General features: G+C 49.7%; 1 long non-coding RNA gene across 2 annotated transcripts; it reads left to right on the forward strand.

Moving 5' to 3' along the window:
• The first annotated feature begins 3,626 nt into the window (after positions 1–3,626).
• Positions 3,627–4,818, forward strand: LOC109061624. Of its 2 annotated transcripts, none has more exons than XR_002012937.2 (4): positions 3,627–3,710; positions 4,119–4,181; positions 4,266–4,346; positions 4,426–4,818. It is a non-coding gene; the product is annotated as an uncharacterized LOC109061624 (long non-coding RNA). The 2 variants fall into 2 exon arrangements; XR_002012938.2 differs by having other exon boundaries at positions 4,122–4,181.
• Positions 4,819–20,704: the final 15,886 nt, after the last annotated feature.

Raw genomic sequence — 20,704 nt, forward strand, 5'->3', positions numbered from 1 at the left:
ACACTTTACTCTGACTTCAAAACGTTCAACAAGAAAACACAACTTCATTATTTATTAGGTGAAAAACAAGATTGTATCTTACTAGCAACACGATACACTGATGCCTGTCAGAAAAAGAGGGAGGAGTCAACAAATCAGTGATGCACACACACACACACACACACACACACACACACACACACAGACACACACCAACAACACACGCACGCCCACACACACACACACACACACACACACACACACACACACACACACACACACACACACACACACACTCAATTCAATTCAATATGTGCTTTATTGGAATGACAATTGTTACAATGTATTGCCAAAGCATAGTGTTTACACTGAATCTGGAACAGATATGTGCAGCAAAAACATGCATGTGTATACATTTAAAAAGTAGAACAAATAACATTTAAAAATTCTACGAACAATTTATAATTCAATGTGCTGTGTGTGTGTGAGAGAGAGAGAGTGTGTGTGTGTGTGTGTGTGTGTGTGTGTGAGAGAGAGAGAGAGAGAGAGAGAGAGAGAGAGAGAGAGAGAGAGAGAGAGTGTGTGTGTGTGTGTGAGAGAGCGAGAGAGAGTGTGTGTGTTCATAGTTTCTGTATGTGAGAGAGAGAGAGAGAGAGAGAGAGAGAGAGAGAGAGAGAGAGAGAGAGAGTGTGTGTGTGAGTGAGAGTGAGAGAGAGAGAGAGAGAGAGAGAGAGAGAGAGTGTGTGTGTGAGTGAGAGAGAGAGTGTGTGTGTGTGTTCCCTAGTCACTGCAGCGTGCATGTGTGTGTGTGCTGGGTTAATTGTACTTATTTGGTTCATTTTTATAGGTTTTTGTTAGCAGCACAAAAGGTTGTGGGTTCGATTCTGAGGGAACACACATGGTAAAAAAAAATCTAAAAATGTATAGCCTGAATGCACTTTTAGTCATACATTGTTGCTTTAAGGTTTAGCTTATTTTGTATAGAGTTTTCTTTAGTTTGAGTGTATGTTAATATTGTTGATGAGTGCTTGAGTTTATAAGGTAAAGTGTTTATTTTAAATACATCTCACGGTTGAGGTTTTGGAAACATGTTATTGCTGGCTATCAGAACTCTGTTAGTTTGACCGCAGAGGTTATTAAAGAAACTCGCTTGAAGAAAGAAGAGGAAACTGGCATCTTAACCCACACACAAACTGATGATCTCTGGACCCAGACTGGACTTTCATGCAATTTTTTTTTTGTTTTGTTTTGTTTGTACAGTTAAATAACAGTGCACACCGTGAAAAAAGAGGTTTCAAAGTGCAAGTTTCTGAAAGCAATACTGTTACTGATTCTGTGTGAAAAACAAACAAAAAACAAGGTGACATCATATGCATGCATCTTACACATTCAAACATCACCAACTACTGGCCTGGCATGCATAATACATGCAGAATGGGTCTGTGTGAAGAACATTGCTGTCTGTGTGCAACTCTTTTCTAAAATGGCAAGGAAAAAAATTTCCATTTTTAGTGCGTCATTGTCTTGTAAATTTACCCTCAGATGCCAGTTCCTCTTCTTTGTTTCTGGTTTCTTTAATAAACTGTGAGTCAAACTAACTGTGTGTGTTATGATATGATTATATTTAGTATTGCACAAAAGACTAGACTCCGCAACAGTTTCAAAAGACTTATAGGCTCCATTCAGAGTCTGAGTTCCAGTGTTCATTTACTGTGGAAACTTAATGTCTGATCACCCCTCAACAGGACAAGAGACAAGAAGATGAATAATACAAGCCAATGCATGTAGAGTACATGCTGCTGTGAGCGTAAACATTCTGCTGCATCTAAATACACACACTATCTGTGCAGCAGCAGCATCGCAGATCTATTCACATTAACATTGACAACGGTCAACTCTTCAGAAGTCAGAAAGAGCTTTATCACCAGTTATGTTTACACACACAAGGCATTTGACTTGACATCAGGAGCTTTCCAGTCCAGAAGAAAAACTTGATCAATGAGATTCGTCATAAAAAGGTGTTTGTTTGCTATTTTAAAATCATAAATAAATGAATAAATAATAATAAATATAAAAAATGGGGATTACAGACTTGACTTGATCTGTGTATGGTTAGTGTGACATTACATGTTTCTGTAGTGTTTCAGAGCTGTGGTCATCTCTGAACCCAGATCAGGCTGATGATGGCTGTGAATCTGGACACTCATGTGATTGTCTGAACACAGGAAGCTGATGAGCAGAGGAGGAGCTGATGATGTTAAAGAAAGAACGACTGAAAGGAAGACAGAAAGAGAAGATGGTTGATGAGTGTCATCTGTGTCTGCTGGGACTGATCGCTCTCTCTTCACTTCTCACAGGTAAACACTTTTCTACATGCTCTTTCTAGAGTTTGAACATGTTTTTATTCTTCCTGACAGTCATGTTCTGATCTCAGACTCACATTTACAAACATCTGTTGTTTACATTAAGTGAGGAAAAAGACTGTATGATCTGACTCTTCTTTTTATACGAGTATGTTTATGTTTTTCATTTATTAATATATAATATGATGATCACTCAGACGTTCTTGTGTTTCAGGTTTCCAGTGGAGTGAATCATACTCATGTGTTCATCAGTTCTGGAGAAAATGTCCGTCTGCCCTGTAATAATGCTCTTCATGACTGCAGATCAACTACATGGTTCTATAACAGATTCAATCATTCAGCAACAGTTGAACTGATCCGCTGGAGGGAAAAAGAAGAAAGACACAGAGAGACGTGAGAGACTGAGTCTGGGGTCTGACTGCTCTCTGAACATCAACAACATCTCAACAGAAGATTATGGACTTTACAGCTGCAGACAATATGTGAATGACAGACAACAAGGAACTGATGCTGGTGTTTATCTGCATGTTCTTCATGGTAATTTTATGATTATGTGATCAATTAAAAAAGGGCAAACTCTTCATTTAAACTCTCCTGATGATTGAAGAGTGTGTGATGTGTGTGTTATTGTGTGTTTCAGTCTCGCAGACTGAGATCAGTGCAGGTCTCTCTGTGACTCTCTTCTGTCAGCTGTATTCATATCCTCGAGGCTCTTGTGATGATTGGATCCATTCTAAGAGAATTGATCTGTTCTGGGTGAATCAGGCTGGTGTTAAACGGACGAGATCAGACTCCAGATATCAGATATCATCCTCATCAGATCACTGTATCATCACTCTGAATACAACACTCCTGAATGAAGATGACAACAGAGAGTGGAGATGTGAAGTTACTCAGAGAGATCAAGTCAAGAGCTCAGTCACATATACAGTCAAGAGTTCAGGTGAGAAACTAACTTTCTTTACTCACTTTCAGGAAACGGACTGATACAGAGACATAATGATGTCATTCATTCAGCTCAGGACATGGGTTGTTGGTCTATGGGTTGCACTATCATCTCAGGCCACAAGATGCTGCTATAACTGTCTAATGGAGAAATAACAGACAAGCCCTGCTTTGCTGCAGCTCAGGGTCCTAACAGCTGGTTAAAGATAGAAATAGCCTTGATGGAAACACCACTCTTTCTGCTTTTTTCTTCATCTGATGATGGAACACATTATACACGGTAGAAACTTGGCAATCCACTAGTGTTGAGCTGCTTTAAGTCCATCAGAAACAGTGTTCTTGGTATAAAGTCACAGATTCCAGTCAGCAGCTCAAACTCTGAGACGATGTCAAGACAAACTCCAGCAGCAGCTCCTATACAAGGTTCATGATCACTGACACACATCAGCAGTCTCTCACTTCACTTCTTCACACAAGATTCATAAATACATGTGCATTCAAAAATTTTCATACACTGTCATATGTTTAGCTGCTAATGTTCTACATTTCAGTGTTCATGCAAACTTAAAAAACATCACACTTTTCACACAAATATCTATAAACGAGAAAGAAATCACATTTAGAGAGAATTTTTTTTTTTTTTAAATGTCATAAGATTTATGTATGGTAAATGGCAACCATCAGTTTACTCCCAACACCATGGGACTGAACTAAAATGATAGTAGATGATAGATTAATGAAGCAGTGCGAGTTCATTCATCATTTCTGTGATGTGAAGCTCTAGTATGAAGTGATGTTGAGGATGCTGATTATGTTTTTTATCTGAACTAGCAGGCATGGTCTCAGATGCAGCAGAAACTGAAGTCAGGAGGATTGTTCATTCATTATTCAGAGGTACCACAGCTTTGATTTCACTCCCAGTTTCACAGATTGAGTCTGTTTTTCTCTTGATTGTGTCTATCATCATCTGTCCTGCAGTGATTGTGATTATTGTTGAGTTTGCAGCGTTTGCTGCTCCTACTGTGATTCTTCTTCAGATCATCTGTGCAAGAAGAGCTGGTGAGTTTTTGAGATGATTCACGTTGATCTTTAATAATCTGAGAGCTCAGTGATGATTTTGTGTCAAATTATTTTGCAGGGAGGAAGAAATCGCAGTACGAGAAGAAATAGTGATGAATAAAATTTATGAATAAAATACTCCCTACAAACAACAGGCCAGATTACATCAGATTTCTCTTCATCTCAATGATATTATGCATATTTGCATGCAGCTTTCAAGGATATTTGCTCCATATATATATATAATACAGTACATGGTAATTTTCTATCCTTGAGTCATCTAATCGTTACTTTAAACTCTATACAAATATGTGCTGAATACTAACATTATGTGCAGAAAGATTGATTATTTTCTCTAAAACTCTTAGTCTGTGTTCTTCTGAAGAAAGAAAGTCGTACACGTATGGGATGACATTGAGGTGTAAAGGATGGATTATTTGTGCTTCATTTTAATTGTTGTTCCTGCTCTAGACAGATGAGTTTGATCTGTGCTCTGCATTTGGTTTTCTCCCTTTAAATTAAACTTTTGTTTGTCTGTCTGACAAAACATTTTATGCAGTTTATTTTGAAGCAATTTCACTTTGCATTGAGAAGATGGTTCAATATGAAACAATCTCTTTTCTTTTGTTAGATTACATTTACTTTTTTAATACTTGAGTACAATTGAAGGTTTTACTTTTTTACTTTTGTTCAAGTACGTTTTTGGCCATTTACATGCACTTTTAATTATGTAAAGTTTTCACAGAGTATCTGTACTTTAACTTGAGTTAAATTTTTGGGAACCACTTTATATTAAGTGTCCCTAATACCTGTGTACTTACATAGTAACTAGATGTGTATGTAGTATGTAACCGCAGTGTAAGTACACATGCAGGTGTAGAGTAAGACAAGATGTCTCAGATTAAGCAATTAAGGTGCTTTATTGTTGGATGTAATAATGAATATAGCAGTCCTCATTTACTCCCCACATCTGAGCCACTGAAGAGGCAGAGGATTAACATTACTTTCGCTTTGAAGTGAATGCGCCACTCCCGATCTGCCTAAATGCGTCTATGTTCGCGCAAATCATTCCTGATCCAGCCTCATCTACAGAAGAAGTGAGTGCATGAGTATAAGGTTTTTTAATGAATCTTTGCAAATCGCCTTTCCTAATAATGTTCTAATTAGCAACTGGTATAGACTATCTAGTCATGCAAACTACTCAACTTTTTAGGAAATTCTGAATTGAAAATATGCAGTCATGATTCATGTAAATCATAAATTAATGTGACAAGAGACATTTGTGTTTTTGACTGTTACAAATAAGAGTGAATGTGCACATTTTAAAATAAAATAATATTTTCAAATAGTGTACATTGTTATTATTCATAACAATAAACCTAGTACTTTTTAGCATTCTTATTTACTTATTTAATTGCTTTATTATTATTATTATTATTATTATTATTATGCAGTAGATCACAAGCATGTCACTGAGCACGTCATCACAATCGATCAGATGTGTGTTTACTAAAGCAACCTCAACCCCCCGCACCACACGCACACACACAATTGTAGAGGGCCTCGCACGTCAACTTCGCACAAGGCCTCGCATCCCCCTTACGACGGCCCTGTGGACAATAATGGCTTGATAATATCAGAGCTGATTTTGACAGGTTTAAAAATGTGTTTTTTACACTAACATTGAGACATTTTAACCAAACTATGATTATGTATGCTATGTGGACTAGACAAGAGATGCGTGAATTAACTGCCCCGGAGGGTGGGTTTATTGACCAGTGAAGGGTGCCTGGTGAAGTGTCCTGATCCGTTTCCCGCTGGTTGGTGCGTCCCGTGTGCTCTCCGTGCTCTTCGGTGCCACTCAGGGTGAAAGTGGGTGTCCTGACGTGCTCCCAAGGGTGTGGGCTGTCGGTCACTCGCTGCTTTCTTTGGAAGAATGAGAGTGGGATTAGTCCAGTGGTGCATTCGGTTCGAGAACCTCTTCTGTGTGAAACATGTGCTCCTTTTAAACGTGCTGGCTGATGGGGAGAGCAGCTGTGACCGATCAGCCGGTGACGAGGACGTGCAGGTGTTTAGCTTTGGTTTCCAGGGCGACGCTGATTCCTCTGGGAGTGCTCGTCACATTCCCCCCCCCTAAGCGTCGTTCTGGTCCTGCGAAGACATGTAGACAGTAGGGGTGAAATTAGGGGAGGGTGGGGAATGACCCCTGACAGACCTGCATAAGCTGTCCAGATCCGGGAGAGGCCATCGGCGTTCGCGTTGGCAGCCCCAGCTCGATGGCGGACTTCAAAGTGGAAGTCCTGGAGCGCTAGGAACCAGCGAGTCACCCTGGCGTTGGTGTCCTTGGCGCGGGCCATCCACTGTAGGGGCGCGTGGTCGGTTACCAGGGTGAACTTGCGGCCTAGGAGGTAGTACCGGAGCTCCAGGACTGCCCACCTGATGGCCAGGGCTTCCTTCTCCACGGCGGCGTACTTCCTCTCGGCGGGGGACAGCTTCCTGCTGATATAGATTATCGGATGCTCCTCACCTTCCTGGATTTGGGAGAGGACCGCTCCTAGTCCGGTGTCGGAAGCATCCGTCTGCAGCAGGAAGGGGCAGCTAAAGTCCGGGGCGCGGAGTACCGGCGAGGACGTGAGTGCTGCTTTCACCTGGGAGAAGGCTTCTTCCGCCGACGGGGTCCAGCATACTTTCTCCGGCTGCCCCTTCCTGGTCAGGTCTGTCAGGGGGGTGGCTAAAGAGGAGAAGTTGGGGATAAAACAACGGTAGTACCCCGCCAACCCCAAGAAGGCTCGTACCTGGGTCTTTGTCTTGGGTCTTGGTGCGGCGTGGATGGCCTCAACTTTCTTGTCTTGCGGCCGGATGAGTCCTCGGCCGACTTGGTAGCCCAGGTACTTGGCCTCAGAGAGGGCTAGGTGGCATTTGCGGGGTTGGCGGTAAGTCCAGCCCGCCGGATCTCCGAAAGCACCCTCCGCAGACGATCCAGATGTTCGTCCCATGCCTCGGAGTGGACCACGACGTCATCCAGGTAAGCGGCCACGTACGCTTGGTGAGGCCGCAGGAGGATGTCCATCATCCGCTGGAACGTCGCAGGGGCCCCATGTAGGCCGAAGGGAAGGGTCCGGTACTGCCAGTGGCCACTGGGGGTGGAGAAGGCGGTTTTCGGCTTGGCGGCCTCGGAGAGCGGTACCTGCCAATAGCCTTTGGTGAGGTCTAGGGTGCTGATATACCGGGCCCTTCCCAGCCGGTCCAGCAGTTCGTCCACCCGAGGCATGGGGTACCCGTCGAATTCGGAGACTTCGTTCAGGCGGCGGAAGTCGTTACAAAAGCGGAGGGTGCCATCCGGCTTTGGGACCATCACAATGGGGCTGGACCACGGACTCCGGGATGGTTCTATTACCCCCAACTTCAGCATCTGTTGGACCTCGTCCTCAATAGCCTGCCGACGAGCCTCCGGGACTCGGTAGGGCCGTTGCCTAACCACGACTCCTGGGGCCGTCCGGATATGATGTTGTATCACGTTGGTCTGCCCGGACTGAGAGGAGAACACATCCTGGAACTGACTGATCAGGTGCTGCAGCTCCCTCTTCTGGGCAGCTGAAAGGTGGGGGTTGACATCCCACAACCACGGGCTCGGTGAGACTCAGGGCCGCTACTTGGTCCCGGGTCCCCACCCATTTCTTTAGGAGGTTGATGTGGTAGAGTTGCTCCGCCTGCCGTCGTCCCGGCTGTCTCAGGCGGTAGGTGACCGGTCCAATCCTCTCCACGACCGAGTAGGGTCCCTTCCAGGAGGCCAGAAATTTGCAGGCGGAGTTGGGGACCAGGACCATGACGCGGTCTCCCGGTTGGAACTCCCATTGGTTGGGCTGCCCGGTCGTAATGACGTTGCTGCGCCTGTTGGGCCCTGGTGAGGTGTTCCCGGACTAATGGCATCACTCGGTCGATCCGTTCCCTCATTTGCCGGACATGTTCGATGACAGTACGATGCGGGGCCGGCTGCTGCTCCCACGCTTCCCGGGCCACGTCCAAAAGGCCCCGGGGTTGTCGGCCGAACAGGAGCTCGAAGGGGGTGAAGCCAGTTGAGGCCTGGGGAACTTCGCGGACCCCAAAGAGTACGTAGGGGATCATAAGGTCCCAATCCCGCTTGTCCTCCGCCGCCACACGTCTGAGCATTTGCTTGAGGGTTTGGTTAAATCTCTCTACGAGGCCATCAGTTTGGGGGTGATAAACCGTGGTCCTCAAACTGCTTCACCCGCAGCAGCCGGCAGAGGTCAGCCATTAACCGGGACATGAAGGGGGTTCCCTGGTCAGTCAGGATCTCCGAGGGGAGGCCGACTCGGCTGGCCAGCAGAAACAGCTCCTGGGCTATGGACTTCGCGGTGGCCTTCCGCAGGGGGACTGCTTCTGGGTACCGGGTGGCATAGTCGACGATGACCAGGATGTGCTCGTGCCCTCGGGCAGACTTCGGCAACGGCCCCACTATGTCCATTCCTATCCGCTCGAAGGGCACCTCGATGATAGGCAGCGGGATGAGCGGGCGGGGGGGGGAGGAGTCCTGGGCGACGTGGCCTGACAGGTCGGGCAGGCTTGGCAAAACCGCTTTACCTCGGCGTCCAGGCCCGGCCAATGGAAGCGGTCGCGGATGCGTTGAGCGGTATTGGCTGCCGCGAGGTGTCCTGCCATGGGGTGGGAATGGGCCAGCTCGAGAATGGTCTCGGTCTTGGCCCGCGGCACAACTAGTAATCTTTTCTCCTCCCCCCTTCGCTGGGCGACACAATACAGCAGGCCATTCTCTATAACAAAATGTGGGAGAGGGTGGGGCCGGGGGAGGACGTCCTCTCCATCCACGACTCGCACCTGGCTCCAACAGTGCTTGGGTCGGTCGTCCTCCCGCTGTTCCTTGGCGAAAGAGCCCCCTCCAGCGGCCTGTTGGTAGATATCATAAAACAGCTTAGTGGACCGGGAGGGGGCCTCACCTTCTCTCCCACTGTCGGAGGCGAGCAGGGCCGGTCGGCGGCTGGGTCCAGGCGGCCGCCTCGGCCTTCGACGGTTCCCCTTGGGGCTGGCAGGCTGAGTGGCGGTAGACAGCAGCTTCTCGAAGCCGGGCCAATCCCGTCCGAGCAGTACGGCCACCGGCAGGTCCTTCACCAGGCCGACCTCCACCGGCCAGGTGCCCTGGGGGGGATGAAATCACCATCTCACGGGCCGGTACTTGGCGAGTGTCTCCGTGCACACAGGTTATTGGTAGGAGGTTTTTCCGTCCGCTTTGAGGGGCGCATAGTCGCGACTGGATGAGGGTGACCGCACTGCCTGAGTCCAAGAGGGCCCGGAACCGTCTTCCATCCACCCTCACCTCTGCTTCGGGGGCTCCCGCTGGCACCCGTTGGTGCAGGATGCAGCCTGCCAGCCAGGCTCGCGGAGGCGACGGTGGTTCTGCACTGGGCATGGGCTCGTCTCGCGGTGGGGGGACCGTCGGCCTGCTGACTGGTCGCGCGGTGCCTTCGAGCGGGCGTCGCTCCTGGACCACCCTCCGGGGGAATGGCGGCAGCCGGTCCCCGGCCCCGCTGGGATGGACAGCATCCGCCAGTTCGATCGCCTCCACCAATTCCCGGACGACACGTGGGTTTCTCATGCCGACAGCCTGTCGGTGGGCGCGAGGCAGTGCGCGTAGGAGGCGATCGACCACCACTCGTTCCGCTACCTTCGTTGGGGTGGGGTTTCCGTCCAACAGCCAGTGCTGGGCGATGCGGCTGAGTTCGGCCGCCTGGGCACGGGCTGGCACCCGGGGCTTGTATTCCCACTCGTGGAACTGCTGGGCGGCGCTCACCGGGGAGAGACCAGCCTCGCCAGGATCTCTCGCTTAACTTCGATGTAGCTGTCGGCACTTGTCAGGGGGAGCGAGAAGTAAGCCCTCTGCGCTTCACCGGTGAGGAGGGGTGCCAGCGCCCGTGCCCACTCGTCCTCTGGCCATCCCTCTTGGTGGGCGGTGTTTTCGAAGACCTGGAGGAAGGCTTCCACATCGTCCTCGGCCGTCATCTTCGGAAGCAGACGGGTAGCTTGTGCCCGAGGTTCAGGTAGCGGAACGCGCTGGGCCGCGGCCGCCCGGACGGCGGCGAGTTCATCCTCCGTCCGGCCCAGGCGAGTGGCGAGGTGTTCCGCTATTTGCTGCTGGCGGATGCTTACTTCAGCGAGGCGTTGTAAGACGTCCTCCATCGCGGGGCCGCGCGTGCCGCCTTCCGTGGTGCTGGTGACAGACAAAAGGGAAAAAAAGAAAGGGAAAAAAATTAAGCGTTGGGGCGGTGATCTTGTCGGTGATTCCTCACTGTAATGCCCGCATTCTCCACCACTGTCACGGGGTGAAGAAACACTCGACAAGAGATGCGTGAATTAACTGCCCCGGAGGGTGGGTTTATTGACCAGTGAAGGGTGCCTGGTGAAGTGTCCTGATCCGTTTCCCGCTGGTTGGTGTGTCCCGTGTGCTCTCCGTGCTCTTCGGTGCCACTCAGGGTGAAAGTGGGTGTCCTGACGTGCTCCCAAGGGTGTGGGCTGTCGGTCACTCGCTGCTTTCTGTGGAAGAATGAGAGTGGGATTAGTCCAGTGGTGCATTCGGTTCGAGAACCTCTTCTGTGTGAAACATGTGCTCCTTTTAAACGTGCTGGCTGATGGGGAGCAGCTGTGACCGATCAGGCCGGTGACGAGGACGTGCAGGTGTTTTGCTTTTGGTTTCCAGGGCGACGCTGATTCCTCTGGGAGTGCTCGTCACACTATGTTGTTTTCTTTTGATTAGGTGATTAAAGAATCGTATCAACTTGTGCAAAATGGGCATCTGATGACCCCTATAAGTGGACAGTTCCTGAGCAGTTACCATCTAAGTACACTAGTATTACAGTGGAGCACCAACTCCAACTCGAGATCCAACTACTCCAACTTTACATATCCCTAAACCTACCCATCTCCACCCCCTGGATCACATTTCACCCCCTAAACCTACCCATCTCCACCCCCTGGATCCCATTTCACCCCCTAAACCACCTACATCATACTGTAACATGTTTTCATGTCAAAGCTTTGCAGACAGATGTGTTGAAAAGTGGTTCATTTGGTTCAATGCACGCTAGTGCCACCTGCTGGTCAATGCCAGTAAGCTGCAGGAAAACATTGTCAGGAGTGTGTCAGTGCTAAAATGTGTGCTACATGGTTAAAATGGCTTGATACAGTAACACATACACTCACATAGTGCACACATGCAAAATAAAGAATTATATTCTTTTAATTTTTATTGTTTCATAATTTTGTAACTTATTATTTGTAAATCAGCGGTCTCAAAGCTCTGCACAGTTTAGCTCCAAACAGCTCCAACTCACACCTGCTTTCGTACTTTATCTGTTATTAGTATTACTTCCTCCACAGATAACCATACGCTTAACAATGGAACTTGGTCTTTAGATGCACTAATTAGCATTTCCTTCCACTGTGAATGTTTATGTTCTGTTCCTGTTTAATTTCTCACTTTTTTATAGCTTCTGCTCATATAACAAGTCATGTGTACTTATGTAATAAGCAATTTATATCCACACAACTTAAACATGAATTTTCTGCCTCTTTAATAACACTGTATTGGTACTATTATGTTCTCCTGACCTATTAGGTCCTATCTGCTTTCTAACTGCATTTGTCATTCTTCTCGTGTTACAGACTCTAAATGCCTAACTGAATTCATCTAATTCCAGCAGCAGGAGTAAAATACTCTCTTCTATCGTTTCTGCACTGTCCCAGCTTTCAGATCTTTCTGATTCTAATCGCACTATAGCTCGCTGTCTCCAGCTCCCTAACTATTTTTCTATTGCATTCATAACTTTCCTAGAATATTACCTGTTTTTGTACGGACCACTAACTCTCCTCAGCTGGCGACTCACTTTCCTCACGCAGCCGGTGACTCACTCTCCTCAGCCGGCGACTCACTTTCCTCAGCCGGCGACTCACTTTCCTCACGCAGCCAGCGACTCACTCTCCTCACGCAGCGGACCACTGACTCTCCTCAGCCGGCGACTCACTTTTCCCCACGCAGCCGGCCACTCACTTTCCTCACGCAGCCGGCGACTCACTTTCCTCACGCAGCCGGCGACTCACTTTCCTCAGGCAGCCGGTGACTCACAGTCCTCACGCAGCGGACCACTGACTCTCCTCAACCGGCGACTCACTTTCCTCACGCAGCCGGTGACTCACATTCCTCACGCAGCGGACCACTGACTCTCCTCAGCCGGCCACTCACTTTCCTCACGCAGCCGGCGACTCACTTTCCTCACGCAGCCGGCGACTCACTTTCCTCAGCCGGCGACTCACTTTCCTCACGGAGCTGGCGACTCACTTTCCTCACGCAGCGGACCACTGACTCTCCTCAGCCGGCGACTCAGTCTCCTCAACCGGCGACTCACTTTCCTCAGCCGGCCACTCACTTTCCTCACGCAGCCGGCGACTCACTTTCCTCAGCCGGCGACTCACTTTCCTCAGCCGGCGACTCACTTTCCTCAGTCCGCGACTCACTTTCCTCAGTCCGCGACTCACTTTCCTCAGCCGGCGACTCACTTTCCTCAGCCGGCGACTCACTTTCCTCAGCCGACGACTCACTTTCCTCAGCCGGCGACTCACTTTCCTCAGTCGGCGACTCACTTTCCTCAGCCGGCGACTCACTTTCCGCAGCCGGCGACTCACTTTCCTCACGCAGCAGACCACTGACTCTCCTCAATCGGCGGCTCATTTTCCTCACGCAGCAGACCATTGACTACTCCTCAGCCGGCGACTCACTCTCCTCAGCCGGTGACTCACTTTCCTCAGCCGGCCACTCACTTTCCTCACGCAGCCAGCGACTCACTCTCCTCAGCCGGCGACTCACTCTCCTCAGCCGGCGACTCACTTTCCTCACGCAGCGGACCACTGACTCTCCTCAGCCGGCGACTCACTTTCCTCACGCAGCCGGCGACTCAACTCTCCTCCCGCAGCGGACCACTGACTCTCCTCAGCCGGCGACTCACTTTCCTCACGCAGCCGGCGACTCACTTTCCTCAGCCGGCGACTCACTTTCCTCACGCAGCCAGCGACTCACTTTCCTCAGCCGGCGACTCACTTTCCTCAGCCGGCGACTCACTTTCCTCAGCCGGCGACTCACTCTCCTCAGCCGGCGACTCACTTTCCTCAGCCGGCGACTCACTTTCCTCAGCCGGCGACTCACTTTCCTCAGCCGGCGACTCACTTTCCTCAGCCGGCTACTCACTTTCCTCACGCAGCGGACCACTGACTCTCCTCAGCCGACGACTCACTTTCCTCAGCCGGCGACTCACTTTCCTCAGTCAGCGACTCACTTTCCTCAGCCGGCGACTCACTCTCCTCACGCAGCGGACCACTTACTCTCCTCAGCCGGCGACTCACTTTCCTCAGCGTGCAACTCACTTTCCTCAACCGGCGACTCACTTTCCTCAGCGTGCAACTCACTTTCCTCATGCAGCGGACCACTGACTCTCCTCAGCCAGCGACTCACTTTCCTCAGCCGTCGACTCACTCTCCTCAGCCGGCGACTCACTTTCCTCAGCCGGCGACTCACTCTCCTCACGCAGCGGACCACTGACTCTCCTCAGCCGGTGACTCACTCTCCTCAGCCGGCGACTCACTTTCCTCAGCCGGCGACTCACTCTCCTCAGCCGGCGACTCACTTTCCTCACGCAGCGGACCACTGACTCTCCTCAGCCAGCGACTCAATCTCCTCAGCCGGCGACTCACTCTCCTCAGCCGGCGACTCACTCTCCTCAGCCGGCGACTCACTTTCCTCACGCAGCGGACCACTGACTCTCCTCAGCCAGCGACTCACTTTCCTCAGCCGGCGACTCACTCTCCTCAGCCGGCGACTCACTTTCCTCAGCTGGCGACTCACTTTCCTCACGCAGCGGACCACTGACTCTCCTCAGCTGGCGACTCACTCTCCTCAGCCGGCGACTCACTCTCCTCAGCCGGCGACTCACTTTCCTCAGCCGGCCACTCACTTTCCTCAGCCGGCGACTCACTTTCCTCAGCCGGCGACTCACTCTCCTCAGGCAGCGGACCACTGACTCTCCTCAGCCGACGACTCACTTTCCTCACGCAGCCGGCGACTCACTCTCCTCAGCCGGCGACTCACTTTCCTCAGCCGGTGACTCACATTCCTCACGCAGCGGACCACTGACTCTCCTCAACCGGCGACTCACTCTCCTCAGCCGGCGACTCACTCTCCTCAGCCGGCGACTCACTCTCCTCAGCCGGCGACTCACTCTCCTCAGCCAGCGACTCACTTTCCTCAGCCGGCGACTCACTTTCCTCAGCCGGCGACTCACTTTCCTCAGCCGGCGACTCACTTTCCTCAGCCGGCGACTCACTTTCCTCACGCAGCAGACCACTGACTCTCCTCAGCCAGCGACTCACTTTCCTCAGCCGGCGACTCACTCTCCTCAGCCGGCGACTCACTTTCCTCACTCAGCCGGCGACTCACTTTCCTCACGCAGCGGACCACTGACTCTCCTCAGCCGGCGACTCACTCTCCTCACGCAGCCAGCGACTCACTTTCCCCACACAGCCGGCGACTCACTTTCCTCAGCCGGCCACTCACTGTCCTCAGCCGGCGACTCACTTTCCTCACGTAGCCAGCGACTCACTCTCCTCAGCTGGCGACTCACTCTCCTCAGCCGGCGACTCACTTTCCTCAGCCGGCGACTCACTTTCCTCACGCAGCGGACCACTGACTCTCCTCAGCCGGCGACTCACTCCTCTCCTCAGCCGGCGACTCACTTTCCTCACGCAGCGGACCACTGACTCTCCTCAGCCGGCGACTCACTTTCCTCAGCCGGCGACTCACTCTCCTCAGCTGGCGACTCACTTTCCTCACGCAGCGGACCACTGACTCTCCTCAGCCGGCGACTCACTTTCCTCACGCAGCGGACCACTGACTCTCCTCAGCCGGCGACTCACTTTCCTCACGCAGCCGGCGACTCACTCTCCTCAGCCGGCGACTCACTCTCCTCAGCCGGCGACTCACTTTCCTCAGCCGGCCACTCACTGTCCTCAGCCGGCGACTCACTCTCCTCAGCCGGCGACTCACTTTCCTCACGCAGCGGACCACTGACTCTCCTCAGCCGGCGACTCACTTTCCTCAGCCGGCGACTCACTTTCCTCACGCAGCCAGCGACTCACTCTCCTCACGCAGCGGACCACTGACTCTCCTCAGCCGGCGACTCTCTTTCCTCAGCGGGCGACTCACTCTCCTCAGCCGGCGACTCACTTTCCTCACGCAGCCAGCGACTCACTCTCCTCAGCTGGCGACTCACTCTCCTCAGCCGGTGACTCACTTTCCTCAGCCGGCGACTCACTCTCCTCAGCCGGCGACTCACTTTCCTCAGCCGGCGACTCACTCTCCTCAGCCGGCGACTCACTCTCCTCAGCCGGCGACTCACTTTCCTCAGCCGGCCACTCACTGTCCTCAGCCGGCGACTCACTCTCCTCAGCCGGCGACTCACTTTCCTCAGCCGGCGACTCACTCTCCTCAGCCGGCGACTCACTTTCCTTACGCAGTGGACCACTGACTCTCCTCAGCCGGCGACTCACTCTCCTCAGCCGGCGACTCACTCTCAGCCGGCGACTCACTTTCCTCACGCAGCTGGCGACTCACTCTCCTCAGCCGGCGACTCACTCTCCTCAGCCGGCGACTCACTTTTCTCACACAGCAGACCATTGACTCTCCTCAGCCGGTGACTCACTCTCTTCAGCCGGCGACGCCTCACTTTCCTCATGCAGCGGACCACTGACTCTTCTCAGTCGGCGACTCACTTTCCTCACGCAGCAGACCACTGACTCTTCTAAGCCAGCAACTCACTTTCCTCAGCCGGCGACTCACTTTCCTCATGCAGCGGACCACTGACTCTCCTCAGCCGCGCGACTCACTTTCCTCAGCCGGCGACTCACTTTTCTCACGCAGCTGACCACTGACTCTCCTCAGCCGGCGACTCACTTTCCTCAGCCGGCGACTCACTTTCCTCACGCAGACTCTCCTCAGCCGTCCTCAGCCGGCGACTCACTTTCCTCAGCCAGCGACTCACTTTCCTCAGCCAGCGACTCACTCTCCTCAGCCGGCGACTCACTTTCCTCAGCCGGCGACTCACTCTCCTCAGCCGGCGACTCACTCTCCTCAGCCGGCGACTCACTTTCCTCACGCAGCCGACCACTGACTCTCCTCAGCCGGCGACTCACTCTCCTCAGCCGGCGACTCACTTTCCTCAGCCGGCGACTCAGTCTCCTCAACCGGCGACTCACTTTCCTCACGCAGCGGACCACTGACTCTCCTCAGCCGGCGACTCACTCTCCTCAGCCGGCGACTCACTCTCCTCAGCCGGCGACTCACTTTCCTCACGCAGCGGACCACTGACTCTCCTCAGCCGGCGACTCACTCTCCTCAGCCGGCGACTCACTTTCCTCACGCAGCAGACCACTGACTCTCCTCAGCCGGCGACTCAGTCTCCTCAACCGGCAACTCTCTTTCCTCACGCAGCGGACCACTGACTCTCCTCAGCCGGCGACTCACTCTCCTAAGCCGGCGACTCACTTTCCTCACGCAGCGGACCACTGACTCTCCTCAGCTGGCGACTCACTCTCCTCACGCAGCGGACCACTGACTCTCCTCAGCCAGCGACTCACTTTCCTCAGCCGGCGACTCACTTTCCTCATGCAGCGGACCACTGACTCTCCTCAGCCGGCGACTCACTTTCCTCAGCCGGCGACTCACTTTTCTCACGCAGCTGACCACTGACTCTCCTCAGCCGACGACTCACTCTCCTCAGCCGGCGACTCACTTTTCTCACGCGGCTGACCACTGACTCTCCTCAGCCGGCGACTCACTTTCCTCAGCCGGCGACTCACTTTTCTCACGCGGCTGACCACTGACTCTCCTCAGCCGGCGACTCACTTTCCTCACACAGCAGACCATTGACTCTCCTCAGCCGGCGACTCACTTTCCTCACACAGCCGGCGACTCACTTTTCTCACGCAGCAGACCACTGGATTTCCTCAGCCGTCGACTCACTTTCCTCATGCAGCGGACCACTGATTCTCCTCAGCCGGCGACTCACTTTCCCTCAGCCGGCGACTCACTTTCCTCACGCAGCGGACCACTGACTCTCCTCAGCCGGCGACTCACTTTCCTCACGCAGCGGACCACTGACTCTCCTCAGCCGGCGACTCACTTTCCTCAGCCGGCGACTCAATTTTCTTACGCAGCTGACCACTCACTCTCCTCAGCCGGCGACTCACTTTTCTCACACAGCAGACCATTGACTCTCCTCAGCCGGCGACTCACTTTCCTCACACAGCCGGCGACTCACTTTTCTCACGCAGCAGACCACTGACTCTCCTCAGCCGTCGACTCACTTTCCTGCCCACACTGCCAAAAGCACCAAAAGTTGGTTAAATGACCATGGTGTTGGTGTGCTTGACTGGCCAGAAAACTCACCAGACCTGAACCCCAGAAAGAATCTACAGAGTATTGTCAAGAGGAAAATGAGAAACAAGACACCAAACAATGCAGATGAGCTGAAGGCCACTGTCAAAGAAACCTGGGCTTCCATAACACCTCAGCAGTGCCACAAACTGATCACCTCCATGCCACGCTGAACTGAGGCAGTAATTAAAGCAAAAGGAGCCCCTGCCAAGCATTGAGTACATGTACAGTAAATGAACATACTTTCACTAAAAACTAAAAACTTTTTTTTTTTTTTTTTTATTTTTTTTTTTTTTGGTCTTATGAAGTATTCTAATTTGTTGAGATTGAATTGGTGGGTTTTTGTTAAATGTGAGCCAAAATCATCACAATTTAAAGAACCAAAGACTTAAACTACTTTAGTTTGTGTGCACTGAATTTATTTAATACACAAGTTTCACAATTTGAGTTGAATTACTGAAATAAATGAACTTTTCCACAACATTCTAATTTGAGATGCACCTGTAAGGTGAAGCACATGATGGGGCCTTAAACATAAACTTAAGGCCTCCTGACTGTATCGTGGTCCCATAACAAATGAATGTATGAAATGTATTAAACGTGCCTAGAGAAAAAAACTGTATAAAAGAGGGTTCAGAAAAAGATTCTGGAGATTGCTCTGCAGAGTTCTCTCGGTTTTATTGTCTCTGAATAATAAAATCTCTCCTGGCATCAAAACCCCAAGACTTTGAGAATGATTCCTTACAGCAGCAGCAGAAGCCACCACAACATCAGATAAGAAAACACGTACATTTATTCATCTTTAAAAATGAAAAAAATATTAAACCTTGTTATGAAGGGTTAAAATAAATCATCTTAATCATATCTGACCAATGAGAAACAGTGATGTGTCACGAATCCCTGTCCATAACACCCAAGCAACAACATAGCAACCACTCAGAACACCCTAACAACCATCCAGGGTACCCTAGCAACTGCATAGCAACACCCAGAGTTGCAACACTCCCATAGGCTTCCAGAGGACATGAGGAATATAGAAGTAAAGCAAGTCATGGAGCAGACAGTGTCACATCCGCTTTAACTCATGATGCCGGGTCATGGAGCAGACAGTGTCATTTTTTAATTCATTTTTTATTTTCAAACACGTGATATTGCTCACTTTTTAGTTAGATAATTTGAATATATATATTCAATATATATTTATATATTATATATATTATTCATTTGCCTCAGTTATTGTCATGGAGCAGACAGTGTCACATCCGCTTTAACTCATGATGCCGGAAATACATATTTTTGCAAATTTTTATATAAAATGGGGATAATTCTTGGAAAATTTGCAATGCTAAGTGGAAGATTTCTGCCAAGATTTTTTTTCTGGCAGAAAACAAATGCTATTAAAATGAATGTCCTGATTCCCACTATGACCACTAGATGGTAGCACAGGACCATTTATATTCTCATTTACCAGATTTAAATGATAAAATCACAATTATAGCATTTAAAAATCTCCTTTTGTCAAAATTCATCATTGTCTTGTATTGAAGCATGAAGTAGCAAGAGTTGTCCAGACATCCTTGTTTACAGTCTTCTCAGTTTCTCTCAAATGTAAATCAAAGACCCATTCATAAATGTGTTCAACAAAGGAATATAATTAATATGTGCGTAATTGTGATTGAGAATTTGTGAAGTTGTGAATTAGTGAAAATTACCATTTTTGTATTCTTTTTGTATTACCTGCATGTATTTTAATAAAATGGCTCAATCTAGCTTTATTGCTCAGTCAGCTAAACAGCCCCATCACTTCTTATCCTCCATCACAGGTCTACTCATAGATGAGACATGAAGAAAGTTCAAAGTTTAGTCAACCTTCACTGAATTTTATATTATCAATGAACATTCTATTAGTTGTCAAAATTAATTAATTGCAACAGTTTTGTCAAACCTAACTCGAGCTCTGTACAAAGGAAAATAAAAATATTCTCGTTGGAATCCCCATCACTGCTGTTCATATGCTCTCCATATAACTATGTATGTGACAGATAAAAATCTTGAATCTTGAATAACATGGAAAAAAGAAAATATCTTCTTGCACCTTATTGTGACCTCAAATTGCAGAATATTTCAGTACATGCATGTTCTTAAAGTGCCCCTATTATGGGTTATGAAAGGTTCATATTTTGGTTTTGTGAGACCCCAACAACAGGTTGAGATGCTTGCAAGGTCAAAAAACACTCTCATTGTCTTATAATATGCATTAATTTTTACCTAACTTGCTCAACGACTCCCAAACGATTCGCTCAACAATTCATTTTTCCAAACCCCTCCTTTGCGTGACGCTAATCTGCAGTGATTAGTCTCATTTTCATTTAATCTTGCCTGTAATGCCTGATAAAGCAGTGTTTGTGAGCGCAGAGCTGCTTTGTGTACAGTGTTACTGGGAAATAATTAATTTACCCCTCTAAAAGTGGCACCTAGTGGCAAAGAATGAATTTGCATTTTCATTCAGACCAACGTGAAAAGACCAACAAGTGGGCGGGCAATATGCTAATGTTTCATGTTGACGTCAACACGATTCATTGGGATTTGTTTTAAAAACGACTGGTTTCAATGATTCAGAGTCGACTCTTTTGAGAGATAATAACTTTATACACGGTGCACTTTCAAATTTAAAACCTTGCAGGATGTTTTCATTCACTTAGAGCTGTGTTACACACTGCATGAAAGGTAATTTTCAGAAATCCATAATAGGGACACTTTAAATGTGATGCATATATAATCTTTAATCGCGATTTTGGTAATTTCATGACTTAACTGAAGATGTATGGTCGTAGTTTCTTGTGCAGGTTAT

This window comes from Cyprinus carpio, chromosome B3 (genome assembly GCF_018340385.1).
Source record: "Cyprinus carpio isolate SPL01 chromosome B3, ASM1834038v1, whole genome shotgun sequence".
Taxonomy (NCBI): Eukaryota; Metazoa; Chordata; class Actinopteri; order Cypriniformes; family Cyprinidae; genus Cyprinus; species Cyprinus carpio.